The 17996-nt window shown below is 40.9% G+C and overlaps 1 protein-coding gene across 1 annotated transcript in view; it reads left to right on the forward strand.

The window, feature by feature from the left end:
* The window catches only part of MED13L (mediator complex subunit 13L), a 188501-nt gene that overhangs the window by 86814 nt on the left and 83691 nt on the right, over nucleotides 1–17996 (forward strand). The window lies entirely within an intron of this gene.

Raw genomic sequence — 17996 nt, forward strand, 5'->3', positions numbered from 1 at the left:
TCCTAGCTCATAGAGAAAATCCACATCTGTTAGCTTTGCACTGTCACTCACTTCAAGGACAACAACAACAACAACAACAATAATATATTTATTAATTACCTGCCTCTCCCTCTCTGAGTTATGCTATGGAATGTCTGTACGGGCTGCCCTGCAGTACTTATGTATATGGGAATGCTCTTGCTCATAGGGGAACACTGTATGCGTCTCAGAGCTCCCATGGATCTGTTAAGAAGCCTCCGTGGCTTATTAAAGCCCTTTTAAAATCGTGGCGCATGCCATGGGCTGTTCTAGGATTATTGGAGAATTGTTTCTCCCTCCAATAGCCCATGCTACCTGGGTGTGGATGACACGAAATTCAAATTGCTTCCTGCACATGCTATGAAAGGAACTATGATGTACATCACACTGGGTTGGTTCGAGCTATCAAAATAAGCCACCGTGGCTTATTTAAGCCTTTTTAAAATAGTGGCACGTACCACGGGCTATTCTAGGATTATTGGTGAGTTGTTTCCCCCTCCATCAAGACATGCTACACAGGAGTGGATGACATGACAAGTTGTGCTGGCGGTGATTATTCAAATCATGCCCTGCACACGTTACGATTTAAATAAGCAACCTATTTTGATTGTGTGAATCATAGTACTGAGTGGACAAATACAGTAAAAATGTTAAAACCAATTGTAAACTGGAAATATTTTTGTAAGCTGCCTTGAGGGCCTTTTTGGCTAAAGGGTGGGATAAAAATGCTTAAATAAATAAATAAATAAACAAACTAACAAGTGCTATATATAACGTAGATCTAGATTTTAACTAGAATTAAAATTGGGAGTTAAATAATTAAATTCCTCAGTTACATTTGGTTTGGGTTCAGTTTTTCTTTGTTTTTATGACGTTGTTAATTGTTAGGAATAATCTTATTAATATAATACTGGTTAATTAACCTGTGTGGCACATGTGAACCAGCTACTTTAGTTCCAATTCACATCATAAAGCATGAATATTTGCATTACAGTGCTGATTTGGCTCAACTACACAGAAAAGCCTGCAACATTATGCAAGCTGGAACACGGAGGAAAGAGAAATAGGGTGAGAACAGAGGGAAATGTTTATCATAGTTTATAGTTGAAAGACATAATATTATGGGAAAATATATACAGAAGTTTCAAATTTAAAAATCTCTGGCTCCCTCTGGCCTTCAATCGACTCCTTTCCTGCCAGATTTTAACTGATTTTGAAGGTTCTGTCTTGGGTGTGCACTCCATCCATGGTATGATATTTTGTATGTCCAACTGTCAACATGGGCAGCCTGTTTTTAATGGAACTGCATTTTAATCAATTTTCATTGTAAGTTTCAGCATAACAAAATCTAATTAAAAAGATAACAATGCAAGTGTAACTATATACTTTTAAGTCCTCAGTTTCAAATAATACAACATTCTAAAAAAGAAGAAGGAAATGTAGTAAATTACACATAAACTTCAGTAAAGTCAGACCAAATATCGAGATATTAAGCCCATTCATGAATGGCACTTGTATATCACTCTTTCAAATGTTGTTAGGTCTTCAATCCAATGCATTATATGCGGTGAGCTTTTATCTTTCCAGTGTTGTAGTATCAGTGTTTTAGCAGTCAAGAGGGCATGAAAAAGGGAACTGCATTTTAAAAAAACAGAAACATATAATTTTACAAATTCAAATTGGAAAACAAATGATCTCATCAAAGTCTGTTACTAGTAGGGATTTCTTCTAAATCTCATGTTGTACTTTTAGCAATTTTACTCCTTTAAGCAGCTCACCATTAGGTAGCGTTGCATTTTATTTGGTCCTACATGAAGTATTTTGTTCTAAAAACCAGTTTAGAGATTCAACTTACCCTGGCAAAGCAAAATAGCTCTACCATTGGTTGAGATGATTATGACATCAGGACTGCTCAACTCCAATGCTCTCTCCTGCAATGTGGAAGTAGGACTGACTGTATTTGAGTCTCGTTTGTTTTACACCGATTTGTTAAAACGAACGGAAAAGGATTTGTAAAAGAAATTCAGGAAACTAACCATTTGTAGATTCCTATCTCAGTTGTTGGCAATGAAGATTGCATAGGAGTGGAGATGAAGTGAAGGACAGCAAGGTTAGTATTAGAGATGATTTTATAACTCAAATTCACCCCCCTCCCCGCCTTTATGTTTTACCTAGTAGAAGGGAGGGGGAACAAACAGTAGCTGGTTACTGCCCACCCTGTTTTATCTGGAATCCTTGAAAATAGCTGAGAAAGGCTTCTGTCAGGGAATTGTTTTATGTTACACACTTATTCTGAACATGTAAGAGGTGTGCATGTCTCTGTGTATAGATGGATAGAGAAAGAGGTAGGTATAAAATGGGACACTGGCAAAGGGTCAAGGAGGGTTTGGATCCACTGGTTTGTGATCAAGAGAGACTTCCAACAAATGGTTTGCATCCTGTTTTGGTTTGAGGAAAGAATAGTCTAGCTTGCCCACAAGAATCTATGAAATTACTGTGAAGTGTTATGTAGCTTTCAAAGAAACAAATACAATATGGATTCATAATTCCGTAGTAATTACGATGGAATCTGACTTCACTGCATGAGGGAAATTCCACAAGGGTTAACAAACACAAAAGGAACTCATTCTCCTAAATCTTGCATTAACTGCTCAGAGCTTCAACAGTTTCGCCTATTAATTCAGCCTGCTAGTACCACCCTCTGTCTCCCCACCCCTTGAATACGGAGATGAATGAAAAAACACCTGTGTGCACATGCAGGCTGATTGCCCATTTCTTCCAAGCCTTGAGAGAATTTTGAGATTTTTGTGTACTTGAATCTCAGGCTGCCTACATGTTCAAATTATCCTGAATCCAAGTGTCAGTGAGGTTGAGTACTTCAGTTCTTAGAGGAGCCCCAGATGTCCTAGGCTGGCAGGCTCCTCCTGCCCACCCCAGGTACACTTATAAGGAAAGAAGTAAAACGCTGTTGAATCTGTAGGTGCAGTCCCCACCCCCACCCGCCCCTTCAAAGAAACACTAGTTATGGTTGCTGTCACTGTCTTTATTAAAACAGCACAGTTGATGCAGTCCAATCAAACCTTTTGAAAAATACGCACCCAAAGTAAAACTGTATTTGGTGATACCTTGGATAAACTGAGCTTCTTGCAGTAGCTGGATCTGAGGACATTTGATGTAACCACCTTTGCTTGAAGCTATCAGATCTGAGCCTGGTCAGCACGTGGATGAAAGACTGCTTGGGAAACACATGTACACCTCCCTGAGTTGCAAGTTGGAAGAAAGGTAGGATATAAATAAAATAAAGTAGGATTTCAGAGTGGCAGGTTTTTGAGTAGTGCTGAAGACTTTCCTCAAAGGAACATATTCCATTTCTGTAACCATTTGCAAGCACACTAAAGTTAATGTGAAGTTAACTTTATCAGACTTGCAGTCCTTGATATGATCTGTGAATCTGCACATATGTATCCTGGTCCCAGAACTGCAGTGCATACCTATAGATCAGGGCTTCACAACACTTTTGGCCCTGAGAATCACATTGGGGTATGTTGGGGGAAGGGGAGCACACATACATGTGAATGCAAACACACACAAAATTCTTACTAATTTGGACATTTTCACACCAGGCATACAAAGCCTAGCTGATTCTATGCATGTCTACCGAGAGGTAAGCTTTCAGGGGTGCAAAGCGCAGCTCAGTTTCCTGCATGTCTACTCAGATGTAAGCCTTAGTGCAACAGCATTAAGGCATGCAAAGTACCACTTAGTTCTAAAATTTAAACTTTCAATACCTAGCCGGTACTGAAAGTTTAAATGCCTTTGAATTGCTCTTATATCCAATTGCTGATTGGAGTTGAACGGGGTTTCTCTGCTTATCTCTGAAGAAAGCCTGCTTTCTGTGGTCTTTTCCCACAGTTCCGCAGGGCTTGGGGACAAGTGGTAGGGGGCCACCCCTGCTGTAGATTCCACATATACAAAAGCTCCTCTGTTCACTTAACGTCAGGGACAACTTTGCAAAGATCTCCCCTAATGATGCAGTGAATAGGGAAGCCCTTTGATTGTGCTTATAGTAAAGTCTTTCCCCATCCTGGTGTCCTCTAGATAATGTTGGACTGCAAGTCCTGTCAGCCCCAGCCTTCATGGTCAATGGCCAGGGATAATGGGGGTTGCAGTCCACCGTATCGGGAGGGCATTAGGTTGTGAAAGGCTATGTAGTGTTTCAAAGAAGCTCCAAATGTTGTTATGAGACAGGCGTGAGCCTCTTCCACTGGAGGCTTTTCAGAACGCTGCATTACTCCGCTAACAATGCTTTTCTTTTGCAAGGAGTTGATCATTTCAACACCTTTGATCTCTCATAAATCTAGATTTCCACATCTTAGTGTGTCGCTAGATATGTTGGTTAGAAAAGTGGCCAGTGGTGCATTTAATTTTTTGCCCCTTCTGTCAGCCAGCATGTGCAATCTGAGGTCAGAGGGCATGCAAATCTGTCTGTGTAGGAAATATGGCTACACTGCACTAATTAACACACTGCCAGCTGTTAGACTTTAATCGCCAGTTCTAGTTAGATGTCACACTCCACTCAGCTAAAATGGCTTATGATTCCCACCAGCGAACAGGGGGACAGTCTGCCACAGCAGCTAATGGCATTACATTGACCTCAAAACTTCAACTATTTTGTTTCTGCCTGTGGCTGAGATTTCACTGCAGCACTAATATTCACAGTGTTTTCTTTCCAATAAAATTGTTTGAACTGGCAGAGCTCCTGAGTCAGCAGTGCACGCCACTCTGTGCCAAGACACTGAATGTTCTGTCAAAGGCTGGCCCTCTTTGGGATTTACTTGAGGATTTCAGGCACCTCCAAAACGGCAGGATTCAGTCGTTGTTGCTCTTGGCATGTCTGACCGTAGATAATGATAAATGAGCAAAGAATGCAAATTTGGTTTCAGGAAGTAGGGTTTTGCTTAAATGCCACACCTAAATTAGTCCAATAATTTGATAACACTGGACTATTTCTGGCTTTTGAGTAAATTTCCTTGTAATTTGCCTTTCTTGAAAATACTGGCATTTCCTTTTATGCTTCATGTTAAGTCTCTATAGGGCTGCTGTGTTTTGATTCTCCTTTTGTTGTATTAGGACATGATGCATTTTATAATAACAAATGCAAGAATAAACCAGCTAGTCGGGCTTCACCAAGAGATGTTCCTGAAGATTGTTCTTAAACTTCTTTTGCTCGTAATATTATTCTAACACAATAATATTCCAGCACAGTGTTTGAAACTTTTTGAATATGGGCTTTTGCTTTAATGCCCTTCTCTTTGGACAATTAGCCTGGGAAGTAAGGGTTCCACCCAACATTGTGCAAGCTGACTTCTGTTCATGCAACACAACTTCAGCTTTCTCTTCCTCGCAATTCTCCGTTGCCAGATCTGCTCCCTCAACTGTGCTAGCTATTCTGCTGGTGGATAGATACAGTTGGTAACTACTCTGAATTTGAATCCATATGAGTATTGATAGTTGTACTTATCAGTTTTAGCCAAAAAAAAAGGGGGGGATGTTACCAAAAGACCTAGTTTCTCTTTGGGTTCTTTTGATGCTAGAATTTCTTAATTTCAGTATGCCATTATTGAGTTCATAGGATAATAGGTGCCTTTCAGATGTTCCCAGCACTGTAGGAGCCATTTCTCTGTGATGTGATTCCATGCTACAAAGGCCTTTGTGTGAATCATGTGACCAAACCACTACAGATCCTTTAAAAAGACAAATTTAATTTGAATTCAAGCAGCAAACTGCTGATTTTTGTTGTTGCTTCAACAAGGGCTGCAGAAGAGGATGGAGAGCCTCACACAACCTACATGTTGCCTGCCCCTGTTTTAAAACGTTGTACAGTGCCTGACACTGGTGGTCGGTTCCCACTGGGACTGGTAGGTCAGAGAGCTATGAAGGTATTTCTTAATTTTCATCGGAACCTTGATAATCAAAATAAATTGTACCAATCAGCAACTTGTGCTCAAGAAGCAAAACTGTCCTTGTACGGACATCGGTTAGGTATTTTTTAAAGATTCATTTTTCTTTCCACTTCCACCATAGACAGTGTTAAGCCCAAGGGGAATATAAGGCATCTTTAGATCCTGTTGTTTGCCCACTTGGGAAGTGAGGCTACTTTAGGATACTCAGTAATGCCTATGTTTATAATGACACAGAACTGGGTAAGGAGAAGTACTTGTAAATATAGCTTGAAAAGAGCTAGTATAAAAATAAATTCTATTTTCTTTCTTGACAACTCAAGCTAGCACAAATCAACTCCGCTCCATTTTTCGATGCATCGATTAAAAGTGTGTTCTTTTGGCATTTGATCCAGTTTGACGGGAAAATGTAAAGTCCAGATGCAAAGGCAGCACTGTAACAGCGGAGTGGAAAGGGGATAGGGGGGAAAAAACTTCCTTTGAGGGTGTATCTTTTAAAAAGATTGAATGCAGCGCTTGGGGAGGGGATTGCTCACCTTACCAGAAGCTGGCATGTGAGCTGAAAGTTTTGTCCCCCACTCTGTGCTGCTATTGTGTTTCAGCCGCTCGGCTTTGGTGAACAATGGCTGTTAATTAGGCAGACCCAGATGCTGCTAGCTTTTGCAAAACAGTCCCTTCAAGAATTTAGTCTCGCCAAAGCAGTTTTATTTCAAGTTGTGTTATTTTATGTAAGATATGCCCTAAGGATCCCCAAAAAGGATTCCCCCCCCCAAAAAAAAACAGTTTGGAAAGGTTTTTAAAGCACATACAGTACAAGAGCAGCCAATCCTATACAGATTTACTCAGAAGTATGACTTACTGAGTAGGTATGCTTAGCACTGTAGCTATACCATGAAGTAAATAGGCACTCTTTGTATGGGTTCAGAGAAAGCATAGAGCCCACAACAGCAAAAGGAGACGCTGCAGCGGCTATCTGTTCACTCAGTGTATGGGTGCAGCAGGTCCAAATAAGGAAGACCAATCATTCCCCCTCTCTTTTCTCCACGTACAAATGAGGTTGAGCTGCTATTTCTCCCCACCCTCAAAGGAACATACGAAGCGGCCTTATTCAGCTTAGTGAGACCATTGGTCCATCTTGCCCAGTATTGTCAACACGGACTGGCAGCAGTGTCTCTCCAGGGTTTCATGCAGGATTCTTTCCTTGCCCTACCTGGAGGAGCCAAGGATTGAACCTGGGACCTTCTGCATGCCAAAGATACGCTCTATCACGCTGAGCTACTTCATGCCTCCTCCTTTCCTCTCGTAAGTTTGTGTGTGTTGGTGGGAACAAGAGAAGGGCAGAGAGAAGCCTTGCTTTGCTCCAGGGGGCAGAAACCAGCAGTGGCAAGGGGCTGGGGGCAGACGGAGAGGAACCTCAGATGGACACTGACAGATCTACAGTGTGGTGTTTTTCTAGACTGCAATACTTTAAAAGTTGCCTTTAAAAAAAGAAAATATCTTGGAGATGGGAAGCTGATTGGCAGAGATAGCTGAATAAGCAGAAACGGCACGGGTAGATGGCCGCCGCCGCTATGAAAACGGAGCAGAGATTGATGTGGGAAGTAGTAAAGTTCTTTTCCTATTCCTGTTCCTCCTCAGCCCTATTTTTCAAACAGCAGCTGACTGCCCAGGCAGGTTGCTGCGAGAATCAGATATCTCACTAGAAATCGCACTAAAAAGTGCATTTTTCCTCTTTCAAGTCCAAGTCCGAATTCCAAATGGAGTTTTAATGAGAGATTGGCTGTGCTTTCAGCTTCTTGCCCCTTCCTTCTCCACCCCACTTTGGCCCTCCTTCAGCAGAGCTGGCATCATCGGCTGCATCATCACACCCTCACATGTCACAACTCACGCTTTTACATCCCCGTTTCTCCTCCCCATCTCTTAATGCAGCCTTCCTCAACCTGGGGCGCTCCAGATGTGTTGGACTACAACTCCCAGAATGCCATTCTGGGAGTTGTAGTCCAACACATCTGGAGCGCCCCAGGTTGAGGAAGGCTGTCTTAATGGCTTTATGGGATATTTTTTTCACCTAACACTGCAATTTCATGTTAATTTTTAAAAATGTGTATCACTTTCTAGTGAATAAAATACATGGGCAGCAGGTTTATTTATAAAATTGATGTATTCTGAAATGTTTGGAATGAACTGCTATAAAGCAAAGCTTCTACTATTGTTGATCTTGTAGTTACTACACAGAATGGAGGAAGGGGAAAATGGCAAATTTCTGTAAGTCGACAGCAGGTGGTTAAGGCAACCTGAGATTTTTCCAGCTCTGTAAATAACTTTTCATTGCCACTCTGAAGGCAAAAACCTGCAGGAATAAAGTGATGTGTGTTTTTTTAACTAGTAACTTATTTGAATTCCATTCAGCTGAATTGACAGTAGTGACCTGTAACAAAAAGAAAGGTAATAGTACAATGCTAACCATTTTTCTGTCTGCGTTTGATATTAAAAAAGGTCTATTAATATGGAGAAGGAGCTAATATAAAGTGGAGCTGTCTATACATCACAAGGAAGCCAGAATAAAGAAGGGAGACATAAAGCTGAAACATTAGAGGGCCAAGGAGCAAGTAGTTCTGCCCTGAATATAACCAGGTCTATTAACTTTAAAGGTGGTCTTTGCTGTTCTTCATCTTTCTTCACTACTTTGATTCTAGACAGCAATCCAAGCCAACACTTTTTGGGGGGCCCTTTCAGATGTTTCAGGCAGGATTCTTTCCTTGCCCTACCATTTTATTGTATGCCAGAAACACATTTTCCCCAGACCAGAGTGGATAAAAATGGACAATTAACTCTAAAATAAATTAATAAATAAATCAGTTTTTTAAGAAGTCAGTTACATTGACACTCAATTCAGACCCCATGCCAAACCATGGTTATTTCTGCTAACTGTAGTTTAGAACTCAAACGATCACTTTAGTGTCAGGTCAAACCATTGTCTTCTCAGTACTTCTGTCTCCATCTTCCTAACCTATTCATCTACCTTATTTACGTAGTACCCTTCATGCCAAAGTCCTTTGGAGAAATTTACATAAATTTAAAACTACCAAATCAGTAAAAGGAAGTGAAAGCTAGATTAAAGCACACTGGGAAGAACGTGCCAAAGTCAGGGCACCACCACAGAGAAGGCCCTATCATGAGTCACTACTCCATCTCACCTTTGCAATTCACAGAGAACTTGAGAGAGTGGATTTGGTGGAAGAAGGGCAGTCCCTATTGCCATCTGGATTTGTGGGACCCTGCTTGAAAACTTTTCTGGTGTGGTGTTTTGTTGCTTGAAAACATTGTATAAGCTTCAAAACTAGAGGTACATTTCCAACACTTCGTTTTCAATCACAAAACCAAGAATTCCCATGATGGCTGTGGTTTTGGATGTGCTCTGGCCAGATGAGGTTAAATTATACATACTTACTTAATCATAGATAATTAAGTGAGCACGGAAGAGACTTAGGTCTCATATCAAAGGACAAGTGTTGTGTGTTTGGCAAAACTGAGCTTGACTCCTGTGAATCAGTTAACACAGTGTGAATGTAGTTCAAAACGTTAGCTGTCAGGCTCTAGTCAGGAGAGCACACTCCCTTTGCATCGCCTTAGTAGGAGATAACAGACTCTTTTAAGAATGCAGACTACTAGCTGATCCCTTTCCGTTGTGCTTGTGAACGGAAATAGTAAGAGAGTTAGAGATAAAATCAGCAAGAAGAGAATATCAAGAGTCAAGCAAATTAGTTCTAGCATGCTAGTTTTGGCAAGAATGCGTACAAAGTGTCAAGATAATGGGTTCATAACATTATCTAAACTCCTTCACAATGCAGAAAAGTGTTTAGATAGCATGGAATCTGTTATCTCAACACTCTGGATGTTACTGAAAGAAATTGGCTAATTAATATTTGTAGGGGGAGGGGCTTGGCATTTGAATTTTATGGCTCCTGAAAATTCTTGTACAGTTGCAGAATTTATTTATAGGGATTGCATGCAGTTACATAGTCAGTTAGTTTCTGCCGGGTGAGCTGAGATTTACAAATGGGTCATGTTTTAATCAAAGATGGATTGTATCAGCAGTTCTCCTACCATGAGGTGTGGAGCGTATGTTGCTTTAGATTTGTGCTTAAGAGTATGAGAAAGAAAACCGGGGAGCAAAGGACAGGCCATAGCTCAGTGGTAGAGCACATGTTTTGCATGCAGAAGATCCCAGGTTCAATCTCTGGCGTCTCCAAGTTTTTTTTAAAAAAGGAAAGGATCAGGTACCAGGTGATAGGAAAGATCTCTATCTGAGACCCTGGAGAATTGCTGCCAGTCAGAGTAGGCAGTACTGGGTTAGATGGACTAATAGTCTCACCTGGTATAAGTTAGCTTCCTACATTTCCTGTGAGAATGATGATCGATATAATTGATCAAGCATTTAAAAGTGGGCTTGAAGTTGCAGGCTACATTTAAAGGAAGGTCTGGTAAGCTGCATTACCTGCAAATGTGATGCAGGTTACATTTAAAGGGATGACTGATCTATTCCAAACTCCTGTAGGATATCCTATATTCTAGAGTTTGTAATCCACGCAGCTGAACTTGACATTTCCTGTATTTGTTTCCTTCTTAGAAGGAGACTCCTTGTAGTCCAAGTTGCAGTTGGAAGTATTCTGGTTTCTGGAGTATTCTGACCCCCAATTTGTCTTTCTCACTGGCTCAGCATGTATTGAACATGAGAGTGGAAACAACTTAGTAATGCAGCAACGTGAAGACCTTTTGGTCATTGCAAAGCAAGCTAATCTGTAACTAGGGCTGTCACTCTACTAAAGAAATCTTGGTTAATCAACAAAGTTTTTAGTCTATTAATTGATTAACTTTGCATAAATCTGCCAATGCATTAAATTACTATTGCTGGATAGTGACACTTTTTCTTTGTAACACACTTAAGAAGATACCTTAAACCATGGCTTTAACCATGGTGAATAAAGCAAAAAGCCTTCTTCACTGTGGTTAAAGCCGTGGTTTAAGGTGTCTTCTGAACATGGCCTGGCTTTCTGGCTTAACCACCATGATTAAAGCCATGGTTTAAGGTGTCTTCTGAACGGGCCCAATGTGTTCAGTGCAACCTTCTATACCAAACAACGCACTTGACCTCAAAGTGAGAGTGTGAGGCTTCGTTACATTCTTGTGTTCTTGATATCCACTTCCTCTGTAAGAATAAGTGCTATCAATTAAAAATGCCATGCAGAAGAAACCATGGAAGCAAAGGGGAAATGAAAAGAATAATTACAATGTCATCTCAATGGTGAAGTTTTACCACATATTCCGGTTCAACTTCCGGAGCTTACTTCCTCATTCATTCATTCATTCATTCTCTATTGGTATTTCTACTTCAGTGTTTTACAAACATTTACTAACATGCACAAATGAAGTATCTTGCAAACTATGCCCTTGTACAAAGTATTTAGCTTTGCATCCAGAGTATGTAAATGATAAAGGATCATGTCTGTCTCAGAAGGCAAGGGTGATTGCAGAGAGCTTTCATTTCCACCCCCAGACCTCAGATGTTGCAGTGAAGGACGATTCAATCTTTCCCTATGTATTTTAATGATATCGGCATATGGTTAAGCCAGCAATAGGCAACCTGGTGCCCAGCAGATGTTTTGGACTACAACTGCCATAAGCTCTTGCCAGCATGGCCAATGGTCAGGGATTATGAGAGCTGTAGCCCAAAACATCTGGAAGGCATCTGGTTGCCTACCTCTGGTTTAAGCTCACAAAAATTCATGCAGTTGCAATGAAATCTTGCAGAAAGAAACATTTGTCAATTACATGAAGTGAATTTGAAAACATGTGAGCATTGCTGAGGATAAACACACGCACACAAAAGCAATATCTCTAAAACTGATCTTTGTACAACAGAAGAAATTAGCATTTTGTTCGTTGATCACAGTCATCAGTCCCCTAATTCCTCGAGGTTCAAAATTACTGTGAGGAAATTGGTGTTACAGAAAAATCTTGATTTGTAGAATTGAGCTAGATTAGGGATGGGCAACACGCCGCTGCCCCATATTCAGTTACTAGATGGCGGGGAGGCGGAGTGAAATTTCAGCATACATGCAGAACAACCTGTTAGTCCCTGCAGCATTTCGAACAACTATTCAGTAAGATCTATATCATGACTGATGTGGAATGCACTCGTTTTTATCCAGCAATCTACTTAACTCAATATATGTGCACTGTGTGAAGAAAATAGAGCTGCTTTTTTATATATATATATAGGAGGATGAACAAGAAGGGTAAAGAGCTACTTGTCGCAAGCTCATTGCCACAAGCATCAAACATGTTTTGAAGGATTACTTGAGTTGTGAAATTATTTAAATGATCTCTTTAACGTACATGTTGTCATGTTGACCACAAAATATGTTGGCGGGGTACTGATGTACTCAGACTGCTGTGTGAAGTGGATCTCTTTGCACCTCACATTTACAACGTTGACTACCCAGGGGCTAAGAGCTGTTGTATTTTCCCTTTAGAGTTTTTCCTCTTAAAACAAGGAAGTGCCACAATGAAATCATGTATATGAAGTTGACTCTCCTGTTTTCCCTGCTCGCTTTCCAGGCCACCCTGTACATTTTCTAGGGTCTAGTCTACAAAATGCGTGCCACCATAAATTAGTCTTTTTGATGTGCCAGAAGGGTCTTTATTATTTTCACTTGTGCAATTGTTTTGGTATGAATATCTTCAGAAATCTGAAATATATTTTAAATAATTGAATTGCTCTTCTATAAACACACAAATTTGAATACACAAGAATTTCAAAAATATTGTTAAGATATATGGTTGGGTGGAAGTTCTGAAACTTTAGCCAAAGTGCTTACTAGGGACAGCTGGTCCCTTATAGAGAATGTCTGAGGAGTACCTTGACATCACTCATTCATTGTACAGCAATCATTAATATACAGGTGGCTAGTAGATAGAGTAACAGGATATGGCTCTGCTTTTGTGAAATATCTTCAATTATAACTCTTACCCTATGTGAAGTTCTGCCCTCAATTTATTTATTTTTGAGAGTGAACAAAGTCATATTGTACTTTGAGAGGGAAAGCCACATCAAACTTTATGGTTTGATATGGCTTGAAAGACGCACAGCAATGAATATATAGAGGCAACTTTTTTTTAAAGCAGATACTAATATAAAGTAAACTTGTTTCCCAGAAACTGACAAACATGGAAGTCCTTAATCCTTGATCAGAATTGTTGTGGGTCTCAAAAGTTATACTTAGAAAGTCTCCTGCCTCCGTGATGAATTAATGACCCAGTTTGGGTGAGATATGAACAAGCTCACACACGCTCCTTCACCTCTTCCTTCAAAGTGTGAGCAATACAACCAGGACATCTGTGATGAACATAGTTTCTCATTTTTTATGAACCAGGAAATGATAGTTATCAGCTTCAGAACAAGCCAGGATATAAAACCAGCTTCAAACTATGGTTTAATATCCTGGCTTGTTCTAAAGATAGTAACTACAGTTTTCCAGTTTGAACAAAATGGGAAACTATGGTTAGTAGGCAACTTCCTAGTTCTATTGTTCATGGGAGGAATAGAAGGAAGGTATATTGGCTTGTTCATATCTTGTCCAAACTGGGCCATTAACTCATCACTCTGGCAAGAGGCTTTCTTAGTATAGCTTTTGAGACACTAACAATCTAGATGATCCTTTTGATTGTGTTTGTGAGTTTGTCGGAAGTGAAGGGGCTTCATGCATGGGCAAAAGTCTTGTTCTTATCTCTGCTTATGAAGCAGAGAAAATGCTAAGATCATCTTCTTGGCTCGCCGCTCTGACCATGTAACTCCACTTCTGAAATCTCTTCATTGGCTTCCAATTCACTTCAGAATCCAATATAAACTTCTCCTGTTGACCTACAAAGCTTTTCACTGTCTAGCTCCTTCCTATCTCTCCTCTCTCATCTCACACTATCGCCCCACTCGTGCTCTTCGCTCCTCTGATGCCATGTTTCTCGCCTGCCCAAGGGTCTCTCCTTCCCTTGCTCGGCTCCGTCCATTTTCTTCTGCTGCCCCTTATGCCTGGAACGCTCTTCCAGAACATTTGAGAACTACAAGTTCAATCACAGCTTTTAAAGCTCAGCTAAAAACTTTTCTTTTTCCTAAAGCTTTTAAAACTTGATTTTGTTCTGACTTTATACTGTTAGTTTTACCCTACCCAGTGCCTGTTGACCCTACCCTGTGCCTGTTTGCTTTCTCTTCCCCTCCTTATTGTTTTATTATGATTTTATTAGAATGTAAGCCTATGCGGCAGGGTCTTGCTATTTACTGTTTTACTCTGTACAGCACCATGTACATTGATGGTGCTATATAAATAATAATAATAATAATAATAATAATAATAATAATAATAATAAATGTAACCCAAATGTAGACAGTGTGACCACTTCGTTTCTTTGCTAAGTACTGCAAGGGAGCCCCCTGGAGGAAGGCCAAGGGAGTTGTTATTTATTTATTTATTTTTATTTTATTTATTACATTTTTATACCGCCCAATAGCCGAAGCTCTCTGCACATTTATGAACGGCTCATCAAAGGTGTTCTAGCTGAGGCCGTGTATGTTGATTGAGCATGCGCCAAAACTGTCTGCAGTGTGACTGAAGAAATGTTCACTCACTCAGAAGTGCTGTGGGGTGAAAACCGGCGTGGGCTTCATGCGCAGGTTACTATTGGAGGTGCATACTCCTTGAAGTGAAATAAACTCCCCTGTCATTCGTGCATGTGAAAGCACTACAGAATGTACTGCTTGAATAAGTCTTGCAGGTATATTTTGTGGGTGTGAGGGTGTGTGTTTATGAATGCAGCCTGAGCCTGTCAGGTACCTTTTGGCAGACTTACGTAGTCTGTGTACTTATCTGTTTGTTTAAAATATCTGCCTAAAACGCCCACAAAGTGGCTTGCAACAATAATTAAAATGCAATTCAGTATAAAATAACACTATAATAATATAAAAAATAGCATAAACATCCACACCAACAGAACTAGATAAAGCCAAACAGTACTAGGTGTTTAATTCAAAGGCCTAATGTTTAATTCAAAGTTTAATTGAAAGGCCTAATGAAGTTTTCACTATGTACCAAAGACTGCGCAAAGGGGCACAGACAAGCTTCTCTAGGAAAGGAGTTCCAGAAACATAGGATGTTGCTGTAGGTCTCCAGAAATATACAATCGTGCAGTTCCTGTATTTTCAGCCTTAAGCTGGTTTCAGAAGCATAACACTCAAAGCTATATCATGCAAAGAATAAGTAGATGTGTGAGTCACTCCCACTTCTGCTTTTTTATTTTATTTTTATGCTTCATGTAGTAGAATCTGAAAAGGAAACCCGCACAGCTGGAGCCCCTGAATTTCTCTGTGAGCCTGATAACACAAGTTCCCTCTTTGGCTGTCATTGTGTGGGACAAAAGTAAAAACACACGTGACTTGTACATTGGCTTTTTGCCACACTTCGTAATATCCACAGCAGCTTTGCATGCAAATTCACATTTTACAGAGAGGTGATCGTCATGGTACCTGTAAACATACATTTTCCATGTGCCAAGGAGCTGCATATTTGTAGCCACTATGCATCGCCTTCACATGTTAAGGTATGTACCAGGACACTGTGTTCAGCTGTCTCTATAACCAACATTTGGGATTTCTGATGCTACTGTCATCAAAATTTAATTGACACATAGTGCATGACAGTGGCATCTGGTATGCCATGATAAAATGTGCATTGACCTCATTCCGCTGTGCAAACAAACCCAGTGTTATCTTCAGGTTTCCAGTTTGTTGTGACAATGTTCTAGTGAAGGTTACAGATGTTCACCAAAACAGATGTGAATAGAAGGCAAGTGTGGATAGTAGTGATCCTTTTATGTACCTGAACACTGCTAACATGTCTCCCCTCAGTCTTCTTTTCTGCAGACTGAACATCCCAAGTTCCTTCAGCCTCTCTTCATAGGGCATGTCTTCAAGTCCCTGTATCATCTTTGTTTCCCTCCTCTGAGCCTGTTCTAACCTGTTGATGATATCCTCAACATAATACTGGACATAACTTGTCTTTATTTTATTTGTCACTTTTTTCCTGTGCAAGTAATACTATTTCAAAGCAAAAATAGAAGACATTTCAGGGGTGACATAGTGCTTTCACAGGAGTAATTCTGCTGGCAAGGAAGGGTGCTGGTCTGCCATTTCACTTTTGCTTCATGTTGCAAATCTTCCCCCCTTTGTCGATAGGGTCGTTAATAGATGGTTTGGTGCAACTCGTTTCACAGGATAGGCTGGCTAAACTGCAGCAGAGATTTGAAGTGTGGTATACTAAATTATCCCATTTCTTTGTGATCTTTCCTTCAAGTGTGCTTGTGAATTGGTTTGGGAAACACACTTCTGTGAAGAGTTGGTTCTGTGCCAAAGGAAACAGCTAGGATCATTTCATGGCCCTTGTGATTCAGCAGGAATCAGCTGAGGCCAATCTTCTTATGTTTAGGGAAACTTCACCCAGAAGCAGCTCATCCTTTGGAGGAAGTAGTGCCTCCCCTTTAGCAAAAAGTTGTCTGTTTGAGATTCTTGGGAACAGGGTGCAACGTCCCCACGCAGTGCCTTTCTTTTAGATAAAGCCAATGATGCTGCTTCCTGGAAAATGCTAGGATGCGCTAGGATTTTCCTGGCACAGCCTGTGAAAAGCAGGTACCTGTGTGGCACATCAACTCCTTGCAGGAATGTAGCCCTGCTCCTTGAACTCTAATTGGTTCTTCGTTATGGTCTCTGTGCATCACACATAATGGGCTCTGCGCTTGCGCGGAGCCTCATTCGGGAAAAATCTACAGCTGAGAATAGTTTTGACAGGAACCCTCCCCTACCGTCCAATCGCGCATGTCCTTGCACATTCTCACCCTTTCCCTTTAGTTCCTAATGAATGCTACTGCTTACAAAGTTGACTTTGCCCTGCCCAAAGGAACTACATGTCAACTTGACTTGGCATGTTACCATCACAAGCATCTTGGAGCTCTGATCTACAGCGATTAGCTGGGGATGTGGTGCCTCAATACGTGCCATCTCCACCAGACCCAGGGTATAAGTGCAGCCCCGTTCTTAAGCCACTACTGTGATGAATGGTTGCGTTCTAAGAGCTTCTAAAACGTGTAAGGTTGATATAAAATGCATACTTATGTGGCATACATTTTTGGGGAAGACTTCTTATTTGGGGATTGAGCCGACCTCTCTCGGGTTCACACAAAACAGTGGTGGAAAGTTAGCCCTACGTTTATAAATGCTCTAATGGGGCAAGATGTGTGTTCCCTGTTTTGTAACTTGTGTAACGTTTCTTGTGAATGGACTTGGATGCTTTATGGTAAGAGAGTGAACATGTTTTCTCTCGAGCTTCATGGAGGGCATTTTACACCTAGGAATGTTGCATAAACACCGATCCGGTGACAACTGCCCCCATCATGCCCAATGGCAGAGCTCTTTCAGTTTGGCGGCTAGGACTCCAACATCTAAGGCCACCAGAGAGACCCTCGCAGATTGGAGCTGACTGTACTCCCTCCCCTTTCCCACAGGGAAAAGCGAGTCCTCGTTTGTAATTTTTCAAGAGGCGTCCCAGAGTTGTATGGTGTCAAGCTCTACTATTTCTAGGTGGCTCAGATAATGCATAATTCAGATTTATCAGCCTGTAGGGAAGAACCTGCCTGAGGGAATTGCAGCTCATTTCTTTAGAGGAGGAGAAGCTACAGCAGCCTGTTAGCTTGACACCAGCAGCGTGTGGGGGAAGCTTTCCGATAGAGGATATTTGCAGAACAGCCACATGGCCCTCAGTACATACCTTCTCAAAGCAGTATAAAATAGACAAGTTTTCCTTGCTGTTAGCAGCCTTCAGTTGTATAGTACTTCAAAGGGTAGAGGTGTAAGGAGTTCATTAGTTTCAAGCTACAATTTTCAAGGCCAGAAGGCAGAGGGACAGAGGATGGAAT

Source organism: Elgaria multicarinata, chromosome 18, assembly GCF_023053635.1.
Source record: "Elgaria multicarinata webbii isolate HBS135686 ecotype San Diego chromosome 18, rElgMul1.1.pri, whole genome shotgun sequence".
Classification (NCBI taxonomy): Eukaryota; Metazoa; Chordata; class Lepidosauria; order Squamata; family Anguidae; genus Elgaria; species Elgaria multicarinata.